The sequence below is a fragment of the Hemiscyllium ocellatum genome, chromosome 21 (genome assembly GCF_020745735.1).
Source record: "Hemiscyllium ocellatum isolate sHemOce1 chromosome 21, sHemOce1.pat.X.cur, whole genome shotgun sequence".
Classification (NCBI taxonomy): Eukaryota; Metazoa; Chordata; class Chondrichthyes; order Orectolobiformes; family Hemiscylliidae; genus Hemiscyllium; species Hemiscyllium ocellatum.
In genome coordinates this window covers 52,617,600-52,631,855 of record NC_083421.1, presented here as the reverse complement: position 1 = coordinate 52,631,855, position 14,256 = coordinate 52,617,600, and the positions used below count along the sequence as shown (strand labels likewise).

At 41.0% G+C, this 14,256-nt stretch overlaps 1 protein-coding gene across 2 annotated transcripts in view; it reads right to left on the bottom strand.

The window, feature by feature from the left end:
• Positions 1–8,034, bottom strand: part of LOC132825705 (transcription termination factor 1-like) — a 34,941-nt gene extending 26,907 nt beyond the window's left edge. Inside the window, exon 1 of one of the 2 annotated variants that reach the window (XM_060841106.1) lies at positions 7,953–8,034. The gene's annotated coding sequence lies outside the window, so the exon portion shown is untranslated. Of the gene's footprint in view, positions 1–7,703; positions 7,853–7,952 lie in introns of those variants that run through there. The other variant, XM_060841105.1, reaches the window with a different exon arrangement.
• Positions 8,035–14,256: the final 6,222 nt, after the last annotated feature.

Genomic DNA, 14,256 nt, shown 5'->3' with positions numbered 1-14,256 from the left:
CAGCCCTCCACACTAGGGACCCTTCCACTTCGTCTTCCAAGTCATTTATAAAAGTCACAAAGTGAGGTCCCAGAACAGTTCCCTGTGGAACACAACTGGTCACCAAGTCCCACTCTCTGTCTTCAATGGGACAGCCAATTCTATATCCATAGCCAAGTTTCCCTGTATCCCATTCCTCCTGACTTTCTGAATAAGCCTAACATGCGGGACCTTATCAAACACCTTGCTAAAATCCATATACACCACATCCACTTCATCAATGTGTTTTGCCACATTTTCAAAGAACTCACTAAGGTTTGTGAGGCATACCCTGTCCATCACAAAACAATGCCGACTATCTCTAGTCACACAATACTTTTCCAAATAATCATAAATCCTGTCTCTCAGAATCCTCTCCAATATTTGCCCACCACCAATGTAAGGATGACTGGTCTGTAATTCTCAGGGTTAGCCCTAATCCTTTTCTTGAACAAGGCAGGAACATTTGCCACTCTCCAATCATCTGGTATCATTCCAGTGGACAGTGAGGACACACAAAGATCATTGCTAAAAGTGCAGCAATCTCTTTCTTGCTTCCCATAGTAACCTTGGGTATATTCCATCTGGCCCAGAGAACTTATCTATCCTCATGTTCTTCAAAATCTCCAGCACTTCCTTGTTTTTAACATCAACCTGTTTGAGCATATCAGCCTGTTTCACACTGTCCACACAAACAACAAGGTCCCTCTCAGTAGTGAATACTGAAGCAAAGTATTATTAAGGACCTCTCCTACCTCCTTCAACTCCAAGCATAGGTTCCCTCCATTATTCCTAACCAGCCTTACCCCCACTCTTGCCATCCTCTTGTTCCTCACATAAGCGTAAATGCCTTGGGGTTTTCCTTAATACTACTCTCCAAGGCTTTTTCATGCCCTCTTCTAGCTCTATGTTGGGTTTAAGGTGAGAGGGGAAATATTTAAAAAGGGACTTTAGGGGCAACTTTTTCATACAAAGGGTGACGCGTGTATGAAATGAGCTGCCAGAGGAAGTGATGGAAGCCAGTACAATTACAACGTTTAAAAGGCATCTGGATGAATAGGAATTCATAGGGTTTATGAATAGGAAGGATTTAGAAGGATATAGGTCAAGGGCTGGTAAATGGGAATAGATTAGGTTAGGATATCTGGTTGGCATGGACGAATTGGACCGAAGGGTCTGTATCCATGCTGTACATCTCTATGGTTCTAAGTCCATTCTTCAGTTCCTTCCTGGCTACCTTGTAACCTTCTAGAGACCTGTGTTCCTTGCTTCATCAATCTTAAGTAAGCTTCGTTCTTCCTCTTGACTAGATGTTCCACATCTCTTGTCATCCAAGGTTCTTTCATCCTACCATCCCTTCCTTGTCTCAGTGTGACAAAGGTATCAAGCACTCGCAGAAATAGCCCCCTAAACAACCTCCACATTCCTGTTATGCATTTTCCTGACAACAGCTGTTCCCAATTTATGCTCCACAGCTCCTGCCTAATAGCATTGTAATTCCCTGTCCTCCAATTAAATACTTTTCCATACTGTCTGTTCCTATCCTTCTCCATGACTATAGTAAACGTCAGGGAATTGTGATCACTATCGTCGAAAATGCTCTCCCAAGAGATCTGTCACCTGGTCTGGTTCATTACCAAGCACCAAATCCAATACGGCCTCCTCGCTAGTTGGCCTATCTACATACTGAGTCAGGAATCCTTCCTGGACACACCTGACAAAACCTGCTCCACCTAAACTATTTGCACTAAGGAGGTTCCAATCAATTTTCGAGAAGTTGAAGTCACCAAGACATCAATCCTGATAAAAAACAATTTGACAATCTGTAATGCATTCGCAATGTATGTTGGACATACAAGGTATGTAAGTAATCTGTATGAATAAGGGCTGGGATGAAATTTTACAATCTAAACATTACATCTGCTTATCTTGAGCAAATAATCCTCCAAAATGTGAAGTCTAGATCTTGAATTATTTATGTCACTGCAGGGCATCAATTAAGAACAGCAAATTTATTTTATATGTCACACAATGTTCATTTGGACATCAACTCGATGACAATGCCAGGACACATCGTCTTAATACTAAGTAGGTTCTCACAATTGCTAAATGCTGTAAGTTCTCTTTCATAGAGCATAGCATTCACTGCTCGGTCAGACAAATCAGAGTCTAAAGAAACATAAACTGCCTATTTTGTAACATTAAAGGTTTTCCTCATTTCTTCATTTGTTCATGTCTTTCAATGATAAAATCAATGATGCATCAAACTTCAACATTTTTGTACCTTATCCTTGAAAACTATTCCCATCATCCTTCCATTCTGTAGGATTCATCTTTCATCTTCTCTGGAGCTTCGCTGCTATCATTGCCTATTTTTAAACTTTCCTGATGACTTTGTGGTTAATTCCTGGTGTATCAATATCACTGACAATCATTGCGCATTCTTAACTGCTCAAGAAGATGGTAAGCTGCCTCCCTGAATCATAGCAGTCTATGTGGTACAGATGCGCAGTGATCTTATGAAGAGAGTTCCAGACTTTTAACCAAGTTTTAAATGGAAATGCGGTTCCAAGTCAGGAGTCTGGCTTGGAGAGGAAACTGCACAACCTTCTAGACCGGTGTGAGGAGGACAGATTGCACCTGAACTGGAAGGGGATTAATATACTGGCAGGAAGATTTACTAGAGCTGTTTGGGATGAGTTAAACGAATAAGCTGGGGGGTGGGACCCAGACAGATAGTGAGGAAAGAGATCAGTCTGAAACTGGTACAGTTGGGAAAGGGAGCAAGTCAAACAGTCAAGGAAGGCAGGAACAAAGCAGAGAACAAGGTAAATTAAACTGCATTTATTTCAATGCAAGAGGCCTAACAGGGAATGCAGATGAACTCAGGGCACGGTTAGGAACATGGGACTGGGATATCATAACATTTACAGAAATGTGGCTCAGGGATGGACAGGACTGACAGTTTGATGTTCCAGGATACAAATGCTGTAAGTCGGATTGAAAAGGGTTAGAGAGAGGAGAGGGAGTGGCATTTTTGATAAGGGATAACATTACTGCTGCACTTGGAGAGGATATTCTAGAGAATACATCCAGGTAAGTTATTTGGGTGGAAGTGAGAAATAAGGAAGGGATGATCACCTCATTGAGATGGTACTATAGACCCACCTCAATAGTCAGCAGGAAATTGAGAAACAAAGTTGTAAGGCGATCTCAGTTATCTGTAAGAAAAATAGGGTGTTATGGTAAGGGATTTTAACCTTCCAAACATAGACTGGGATTGTCATAGTGAGAAGGGTTTAGATGGAGAGGAATTTGCTAAGTGTGTACAAGAAAATTTTCTGATTCAGTATGTGGATGTACCTACAAGAGAAGGTGCAACACTTGACCTACTCTTGGGAAATAAGACAGGGCAAATTACTGAGGTGTCAGTGGGGGAACACTCTATGGCCGGTGACCATAATTCTATTAGATTTCAAATAGTGAGGGAAGAGGATAGACCAGATTTAAAAGTTGAAGTTCTAAATTGGAGGAAGGCCAATTTTGATAGTAATAGACAAAAACTTTCAAAAGGTGATTGGGTGCAGATGTTCGCAGGTAAAGGATTCCCATTTCCAGCCGTCCCTTCAAAAATAAGATGAGAGTCCACAAACAATATGTTCCTATTAGAGTGAAAGGCGGGGCTGGTAGGTATAGGGAATGCTGGAAAACATAGGGAAATTAGGCTGGCAAAAAAGGTGATGAGATAGCTTTGGCAAATAGGGTTAAGGAGAATCCAAAGGGACTTCATAGATACAATAAGAACAACAAGATAACGAGGGAAAGAATGCAGCCCATCAAAGATCAGCAAGGCAGTCTATGTATGGAACCCCAAGAGATGGGGGAAATATGAGTATTTTGCATCAGTATTTACTGTGGAGAAGGACATGGAAGATAGAAAATGTGGGGAAATAGATGGTGACATCTTGAAAAATGTCCATATTACTGAGGAGGTGGTGCCAGATGTCTTAAGTCATAGAGATGTACAACACGGAAACAGACCCTTCGGTCCAACTCGTCCATGCTGACCAGATATCCCAACCCCCAATCTAGATCCACCTATCAGCACCTGGCCCATATCCTTCCATACACTTCCTATTCATATACCCATCCAGATGCCTTTTAAATGTTGCTAGTGTACTAACCTCCACCACTTCCTCTGGCAGCTCATTCCATACACATACGACCCTCTGTGTGAAAAAGTTGCCCCGTAGATCTCTTTTATATCTTTCCCCTCTTGCCCTAAACCTATGCCCTCTAGTTCTGGAATCCCCACCTCAGGGAAAAGACTTTGTCTATTTATCTATCCATGCCCCTGTTGATTTTATAAACCTCTATAAGGTCACCCCTCAGCCTCTGACGCGCCAAAGAAAACAACCCCAGCCTATTCAACCTTGCCCTGTAGCTCAAATCCTCCAACCCTGGCAATATCCTTGTAAATCTTTTCTGAACCCTTTCAGGTTCACAACATCTTTCCGATAGGCAGGAGACCAGAATTGCATGCAATATTCAAAAAGTGCCCTAACTAATATCCTTTACAGCCAAAACATGACCTCCCAACTCCTGTACTCAATACAGTGACCAATAAAGGAAAGCATTCCAAATGCCTTCTTCATTATCCTACCTACCAGCTTTTCCTTTCACCCTAACAGAAATATACTGTCTCTAGACTCTTGTTGTCTAATTTCTGAAGGCTTCCCATTTTTCAGCCGTCCCTTTACCTGCAAACATCTGGCCCCAGTCAGCTTTTGAAAGCTCTTGCCTAATATAAGGTCAACATTGGCCTTTCTCCAATTTAGAAATTCAATTTTTAAATCTGGTCTATCTTTTTCCATCACTATTTTAAAACTAATAGAATTATGATCTTGAAACACATAAGGGTGGATAAATCCCCAGGATCTGATTAGGTGTACCCTAGGACTCTGTGGAAAGCCAGGGAAATGATTGCTGGGCCCCTTGCTGAGATATGTGTATCATCGGGTGACAGGTGACATGCCGGAAGACTGGAGGTTGGCTAGTGTGTTGCCACTATTTAAGAAAGATGGCAAGGAAAAGCCCAGGGAACCATAGACTGGTGAGCCTGACATCGCTGATAGGTAAGTTGTTGGAGGGAATCCTGAGGAACAGGATTTACACGCATTTGGATAGGCAAGGACTGATTTGGAATAGACAACATGGGAAATCATGTCGCACTAACCTGATTTGAATTGTTTTGAAGTAATAATGAAAAAGATTGATGAAGGCAGAGAGGTGGATGCAATCTATATGGACTTCAGTAAAGCATTTGATAATGTTCCCCATGGTAGTCTGGAAAGCAAGTTTAGATCACATGGAATACAGGGAGAACTAGCCATTTGTATACAGAACTGGCACGAAGGTAGAAAACAGACGGTGATGGTTGAGGGTTGTTTCTCAGACTGGAGGTCTGCGACTAGTGGTGTGCCACAGGGATCAGTGCTGAGTCCACTGCTTTTTGTCATTTATATAAATGATTTGGATGTGAACATAGGAAGGAGAATTAGTACATTTTCAGATGACACTAAAATTAGTACATTTTCAGAGTACAACGCTATCTTGACCAGATGGGCCAATGGGTCAGGAGTGGAGATGGTGTTTAATTTAGATAAATATGAGGTGCTGCATTTTGCAAAGCAAATCATGACAGGACTTATGCACTTAATGCTAACATCCTGGGGAGTGTTGCTGACAAATAGACCTTGGAGTGTAGGTTCATAGTTCCTTGAAAGTGGAGTCTCGGGTAGATAAGCTTGTGAGGAAGGCACTTAGTATGCTTTCCTTTATTGGTCAGAGCATTGAGTACATGAGTTGGGAGGTCATGTTGCATCTGTACAGAACATTGGTTAGGCCACTTTTGGAATATTTTGTGCAGTTCTGGTCTTACTCCTACCCCCCAACCAGTACCCTTCCACTGACACTCTCATCTGCCTGGCTGAACTGGTCCTAACCCTTAACAATTTCTCCTTCCAATCCTCCCATTTCCTCCAAACCAAAGGAGTAGCCATGGGCACCCGGATGGTCCCAGCTATGCCTGTCTCTTTGTCAGGTACATGGAACAGTCCATTTTCTGCAGCTTCACCAGCACTATCCCCCATCTTTTCCTCCGCTACGTTGATGATTGTATTGGCGCTACATCGTGCTCCCACAAAGAGGTTGAACAGTTCATCAACTTCACTAATACCTTTCACCCCGACCTCAAATTCACTTGGACCAACTCTGACACCTCCCCTCCCGTTCCTGCACCTCTGCATCTCCATCACCAGTGACCGACTAACCATAGATCTACTAAAAGCCCACCGACTCTCACAGCTACCTGGATTACACCTCCTACAAAAACGTCATCCCTTATTCCCAACTCCTCTGCCTCCGCTGCTATTGTTCCCAGAATGACCAATTCCATCATAGAAAATCCCAGATGACCTCCTTTTTCAAAGACCGCAATTTCCCCTCCTACGTGGCTGACAATGTCCTCCAGCGCACCTTCCCCACCTCGCGCATCTCCATCCTTGAACCCCATCCCTCCAAATGCAACAAGAACAGAACCCTCCTATCCTCATCTTCCATCCCTCTAAGCTCCATGCACATCACATCATCCTCTGTCACTTCCGCTATCTACAAACAGACCCCACCATTGGGGATACATTTCTCTCCCCACCCCTATCAGTGCTCCGGAGAGATCATTCCATTCGCAAATCCCTCGTCAGATCCATGCTCCCAACCAGCCCTCACCCCTGCTTCCGGCACCTTCCCTTGCCACAGCAGGAAGTGCAAAACCTGCGCTCACACCTCCCCCTCAGTTCCATCCAAGGCCCCAAAGGATCCTTCCACATCAGACAGAAATTTACCTGTACCTCCACAAATGTCATCTACGTATCCATTGCACCCGATGTGGTCTCCTCTACATCAGGGAATCAGGATGCCAACTTGCTGACTGTTTCAGAGAACACCACTGGGACACCTGCACCAACTAACCCCACCGCTCTGTGACTGAACACTTTATCTCCCCCTCCTACTCCACCAAGGACATACAGGTCCTGGGCCTCCTCCATTGCCAAACCCTAACTACCCAATGCCTGGAGGAAGAACGCCTCATCTTCTACCTTGGGACCCTGCAACCATATGGGATCAATGTGGATTTCACCAGTTTCTTCATTTCCCCTCCCACCTCCTTGTCCCAGTCACTCAGCACCACCCTCTTTCCTTGCATTGCGAAGGAAATGAAATCCAATGTGAAATCCAATGCAAGTGAGATCAGATAAGAGTAGCAGATTTTTTTCCGAATGGGTATTAATGAAACTAATAGTGTAAATAGCAATTGATGATGACTATATGATTACTATCAATGAGACTAGCCTTACATTCTAGATTTTCATAATCTATGTCTCCACAGCATTAGGGGCCTATGGACTAACCGTTAGGAAACATAAACATTATGCTACCGTCCACCCGAAAGTATCCAACCTGAAAGATTCATTCTGTTTCTCACTCCACAAATGCTGCCTGACCTACTGAATATTTGCAGCAATCGATGGTAGTTTTTAAAAAAACATTTTTTGCTCACTCGCCCTCATCCATGAAGAAGGATTAAAACTCGTACAATATATTTTTTATTCCTCCATGATACTTACTGATGCGTCCAGGATTCTCTGCTGCAGCTTGAACAACTAAAAAGCATGTGAGTCAATTGATCACTCTCCTTAAAAACATAAAATTAGGGTTTTTTTGATAAAAAGAAAACTTGATGCTGAAGGTGCAGCATGTTCAACAGGATATTGGCGCCTGCATTCAACCTGCAGGCCAATAAAAACTTTAAACTCCGACAATTTGCCATGAAACATATAACCAACCACTTGTAATTATTAAATACTGACAAACACCTTTATCCAGGAAAATTTGGGACCATTCAGAATTTTAAACAACGACTAGTCGCTTTTTCAAAACGTACCCACGTTTCTTGCCGGAAGCGGAAATGTCGCTAAGGTTAGAGGTCACCCAGCCTTAGCAACGGCATGGACGTTGGATACCGTCACCACGACAACAGGTTCCTAACAGCAGGAACCATCTGCTGAACGGAGCCTCTGTATCTAACATCGTGCGATATGTTTAAATGCCTGCCTTTCCTGCTAAATTAAGGTAAATAGTTAAGGAAAAATAGACATATAAGAGTTCATGGACTTTTCAGTTTTTATGCGAGAAATCAACCCAAGGAAACAGGGATTTAAAATTTTGTTGTGGTTACTTGTGGTTCTGGGGACATAGGTTCATCCCAACTCGATAACTGGTGAAATTTAAATTGAAGTAAATCTGGAATTGAAAACTGATCTCGAAGCCAATGATATCAGTAGTGGTGACCGTGAAGATGCTATCAATTCTCAAAAACAAACCGTCTAAGTCATAAATCTGCCTACCTGGACTGGCTTGCATGAGACTTCAGGCACACAGTAATGTGGATGACTCTTAATTGCCTTCTGAAATGACCTAGCAAGCCACTCACTTCAAGGATGATTTAGAAGATGAATAACAAAGACTGCTGCCAGTGACACTGATGAAAGAATAAAGAAAAAAGGATATTGTTCCAGTAAGTTCAAATTGGGTGGTTTCTGCTAACAACAGTGAAACAAGCTTCAGAAACCTGTCAAGTTCACTAAATCTGCTTAAAGTCACCTATTTAATTTCAATTAGAATGTTGGTGTATTATATAACATCACTTCAATTGTTCATAAATCTTTTTTTCTCCCCACAGTGAACTTGTCTAATTTTTGTCAAACAGCAAAGTTAATCTCTGCAGTCATTCAACAGTCATCAGCTAGCCTTCGGAAGTATTTGAATCTAAAATTCATCATCATTACTGATTGATCAGGTAGAAATAGAGAATGCAACTTGCTCCACTGTGGTCAGAGAATGAGCGTGTTGGGGAGATCAGGGATTCTATGCTGACCAATCCTCTTCTAATAAAGGTAAGGACCTGAAGTGTCACGAAGCTGATAGCAAAGTCAAAAAAATGTGATATGAGTAAGTACAAAGCAAAATACTGTCGATGCTGGATAACTGAAATAGAAACAGAAGATGCTAGAAATATTCTACCAGTCAGGTGGCATTTAGAGTCAAAGAGCCATACAGATGTACAGCATGGAAACAGACCCTTTAGTCCAACTCATCCATGCCAACCAGATATCCGAACCTAATCTAGTCCCCTTTGCCAGCACTTGGCCCATATCCCTCCAAACCCCTCCTATTCATGTACCCATCCAGATGCCTTTTAAATGCTGAAATTGTCCCAGCTTCTACCAGTTCCTCTGGCAGCTTATTTCATAAGGGTACACCACCCTCTGCGTGAAAAAGTTGGCCCTTATGTCCTTTATAGATTTTTCCACTTTCACCCTAAATCTATGCCCTCGAGTTCTGGACTTCCTCACCCTAGGGAAAAGACCTTGTCTATTTATCCCATCTTGCCCCTCATGATTTTATAAATCTCTATAAGGTCTCCCCTCAGCCTCCAAAACTCCAGGGAAAATAGCCCCAACCTATTCAACCTCTCCATATAGCTCAAATCCTCCAAATCTGGCAACATTCTTGTAAATCTTTTCTGAAACCTTTCAAGTTTCACAACATCCTTCCGAAAGGAAGAAGACCAGAATTGCATGCAATATTCCAAAAGTGACCTAACCAATGTCCTGTACAGCCGCAACCATGACCTCCCAACTCCTATACTCAATGGTCTGACCAGTAAAGGAAAGCATACCAAACACCTTCTTCACTATCCTATCTACCTATGACTCTACTTTCAAGGAACAATGAATCTGCACTCCAAAGTCTCTTTGTTCAGCAATACTCCTCAAGCGCTTACAATTTGTGAGAGAAACAGAGGTAATGTTCCTTCTATATAATCTGAAGCATTTATTCTGACCTAAACTTTACCAGAAATTGGCCAAATGCAAATTTTGGTGAGGGAGCCTAATGAGATTTCTCTTTTTATCTTCCCAAGCTCGCATCATTACCTATACACCACATTGTTGTGGTGTTTGGCCCTGCATGCAAAGTGTTCTGAAAAGCAGCATTGTAACAAAGGGCACCAGTGCACTCCTTTGTGCAACATTGAAATGCAGAAACATTGTACTTGGATTGGAGATATGTCATAAAGGTGTGATGAGGATAATGTGTGCACAATGCCATTTCATGTTTGGGGTTGTGCAAATCTAATTTCTATCCATTGAGTTGAAGAATAGAAAACTGCATTTTAGTGAGGCAAGACAAACTAATAAAAGGATCTGAATGCATGCTAAGACATGTAAATTGGTCTTTCACTACTCAATTCCACAGTTGCTTAGAATATCGGACAATTTGACCTCGGCATCAGTACTCTCCTTCCTGCTTATCACACACAATTTTCCAAGTTTCCTATGTATGGCCACAGTGTTCTGCTCTTTGTCTCCACAGACAGTGTCTGATCTACTGAATATTTCCAGCATTTTATGTTTTGATTCGTAATATCAGTTCTGATTAATTGAAATGTACCAAGGAATACCAATGTACAAACAATACAGCTTCAAAGTTTGTAGCCTGTGCATGTATACTCTTGGAAAAGATGCAATTCTTAATGGAGCGATTCAACGCTAATGGATTATGGAGAATTTAAACATTGACAGGCACACTATCCTTTTTAATCCATAATTTACTGTTAACAATGATAAAACTTTGTATGTGTGGGTAAAAGTGAGACATATCACTGTTCCTCATCATTTATTTTGTTTAACAAAAAATGGAATTATTCTGTAATTGATTTTTTAGTTTAATTTGTTGGCATTTTATAATAATGACTATGTTGTGGAAGATATCACAAAGTGCTTCAATATTTGTAATACTTTGCTTTTGACTTAGCCGAGATCTTTATCCCTGGCTGAAACATCTTGTCGCTAATGGTTAAGTACTTCATCAACTGAATATATTTTGGCCTAGATTATTTACTATTTCACCAACAAATAGAACTCTGTGAAAAACAGATTTGAATTTGGCTGCTGCACAGAAAAAGTCACTATTTTTCAGTTTCATGCAACAGGAAATAGAAACACTGCTACTCTAAAGTGTAAGAACATCTGATAGGTATTTAACAATAAAGTAAAGGAAAGCATTTGCATTTATATAATGCTTTTCAGGACACCCCAATATTTTTTCAGCCAAAAATGTACTTTTGAATTATAGCCACTGTTGCAATGTAAAATAGTGCTAGAGCCAATTTTCATGGAGCAAGAGTCCAGAACAGCAGTGAGACACACGAGTAGATGATTGAATTTCTTGATATGGGTTTTATTGAAATACATGGAAGTTTAAAGAAGAAAAATTAAACAGTGAAGTGTTCTGGAGAAAATATAGAGAATCACCAGGAGATGCAGAGAGTTCCTCAAGAAGTAGGTCTTTTATTTGCAAACAAAAATGTGACACTGCGAAAGCAGATTCTCGAAAGCCCACGAACCTCAGGGTCCATGGATTTTTATTTTTTTTATCATGTTTCTGTTAGCTTAACAGCATGTCCAATTATATTAATCAAAGTACCTCACTCTAGCTGCACAATAAACCTGTGATGTTAGTTCCCATTATCTCTTTAGTTGTACATTCTACTTAATGTCATTCTAATGTCATGGTTAGATATCTATTGCTAACTCTGCTCCAGATTAACCTGTCATGATAGATATTTAGCTATTCCATCTATTACAATAGTCTCCTGTCTCAAGCTGACTCTACTTACTATTAATTAGATATTTTAATGTCATGTACCAAATGTTTATTGTCCCAATCCTGTCATAATAACACTTAACAGAGAAACTTGCTTTATTACTTGTGTTATCTCATCTCGCCATGGCAACCTTTCCGCCTTAACCGTACTCTGCTCGTTGGTGTAAGAGCATTCCACTGTTCTTATCCCATCCCGCCTTCCACAGACCACAGATTGCCAGTGGTCTTCATGCTTTAACCCTTCCCATGCTTTCATGTCCTTTATTTTCCGTAGAAGCCAGTTAAAAAAAAAAGTGGCTTCCATGATAGATCATCCAGTGAAGAAAATGATAGATATGAAGCCCAGAAAGATGCAAAGTCTGCTCCTAACATGTCCCCAATCATAACCAGTTTGAAAGCAACAATTAGCCCCTTTGATTAGAGAGTGGCATAGATTCCACATCTAATTGCTACCAGTGATCCTTTTTTGGTAACAAATGTGTATATATGTTGAACAAGAACAGGATAGAACTTATGTGGTATCCTCCACATTGGGGAGATGAAATGCAGACTGGGCATCCACTTTGGCGAACCCTTACATCTGTCTGAAAAAATGACCCTGCGTTTCCAGTCTCCTGCTTCAACACACCATTGTGTTCCCTCACCAACCTTTCTGTCTTTGGCCTGCCCTGGTGCAAGTTGGAAGAACAGCATCTCATTTTCTGCTTGGGAATCATGTGGCTTTCAAAATTTAACAATAAAGTTCAATAAATTTAGGACATGAATGCTTTCACACAACACCATACCCTATGCCTTCATCATATGGGCTGCTTTCACCACAACCAACCCATTTTTTCACATACTTATGGTCCCCATTAATATTTCTTCTTTCTCTCTGGCTTACTATTATTAATCCCTTCATGATTTTTTTTCTGTCCCTCTGGGGTCTATACCAGTTTTTCCTATCAATTCTAAAGTTTACCAGCTACTATCAAGAAGGGTCACCAGACCTGAAATGTTAATTTTTATTTCTCCACAGACACTGCCAGACCTGCTGACTTTCTCCAGCAATTTTTGTTTTTGTTTTGGACTTCTAGCATCCACAGTTCTTTGTTTTATTTTGGAACTTGGTTACAATGCTGTAGGAATTAGAGTAGTAGGGAGCAGATTCTTTATTTTTTCACTGGGTGGCACTGGTGCTACAGCTAAGATCAGGGATTGCCTTACCCTATAATAAAATTAATTCTCTCCACAATAAGACTTAAAAACAAGTGGTGTATATTACAAAACACTCACATGGTTGTTGAAATGTTAAGGTCTCTACGTTTTTCATTGCCTACACAAATTACAATCTAATAAAATGGCTGGTATGCAATAGGATTTGCAGAGGTTATGCAGCTTGAAAGGTAGACTTGATTATCAAATGGTAATCAACTCTGACAGGTACTGTGTCTTTCTCACTAGTGTATTCTAATTATATCTCAATTTCCTGCTGAGTAAGTTTCTTTTTAAGTTACTTAAAAGAATGTATGTAAAATTTACATTACCATGTCTCTACCTATAATGAATAATGAAAGGGTGAAATAAAAAGGACACTCATGTAGTGCATAAGCAGCCCAGTTGAGCCAAGTGATTTCTTTCAATGCTATAAGTAATTTTTGGAAAATTACATGGACTCACTTGATCTCAATATTGAAAGAAGGTAGCTGCAATCATGATGCCATTCAAAATGCCAGTCTGTAGCCAAATCAATTCACTCTGCATGACATGAAGAAAGGGCTGAAGGCACTGGATACTGTAAAGGCAATGGGTCCTAACAATAATATTGAAGGTTTATACTCCAAAATTAGTGCATCCCAGCCAAGCTGTACCAGTACAGTTACAATACTGACATCTCCCCATGCAGAAAATTTCAAAAGGTATGACCTGTCCACAAAAAGCAGAGCGAACCTAACCCAACCAATTTTTGCCCCATTCTTGATCATCAGTGAAATGATGGAAGAGTTGGTTAACAATGCTATCCAGCAGCACTTGCTTAGCAATAATCTGGTAACGGACATTCATTTAGGGGCACCCATGGCCATGCAGATCTTGACCTCATTATTGCCACAGTCCAAATAAGGACAAAAATGCTGAATGGAGAAAGGGAAATTAGGGCATCAGGTAGCATTTAACCAAGTATGGCATCAAGGAGCTGAAGCAAAATTACTTGGAATCTGAGGAAAGCTCTCCACTGGATGGAGTCATGCCTAGCACAGAGGAAGATGATTCTGATTGTTGGAGGCCAGTCATCTCAGGCACAGGACATCACTACATGATTTCCTCAGAATAGTTCCCCAGGCCCAACCATCTTCAGCTGCTTCGTTAATGATCTTCCCTTTATCATAATGTCAGAAGTGGGGAACTTCTCTAATAATTGCACAATGTTCATCACAATTCACAACTCCTCAGACACTGAAGTAGTCCCTGTCA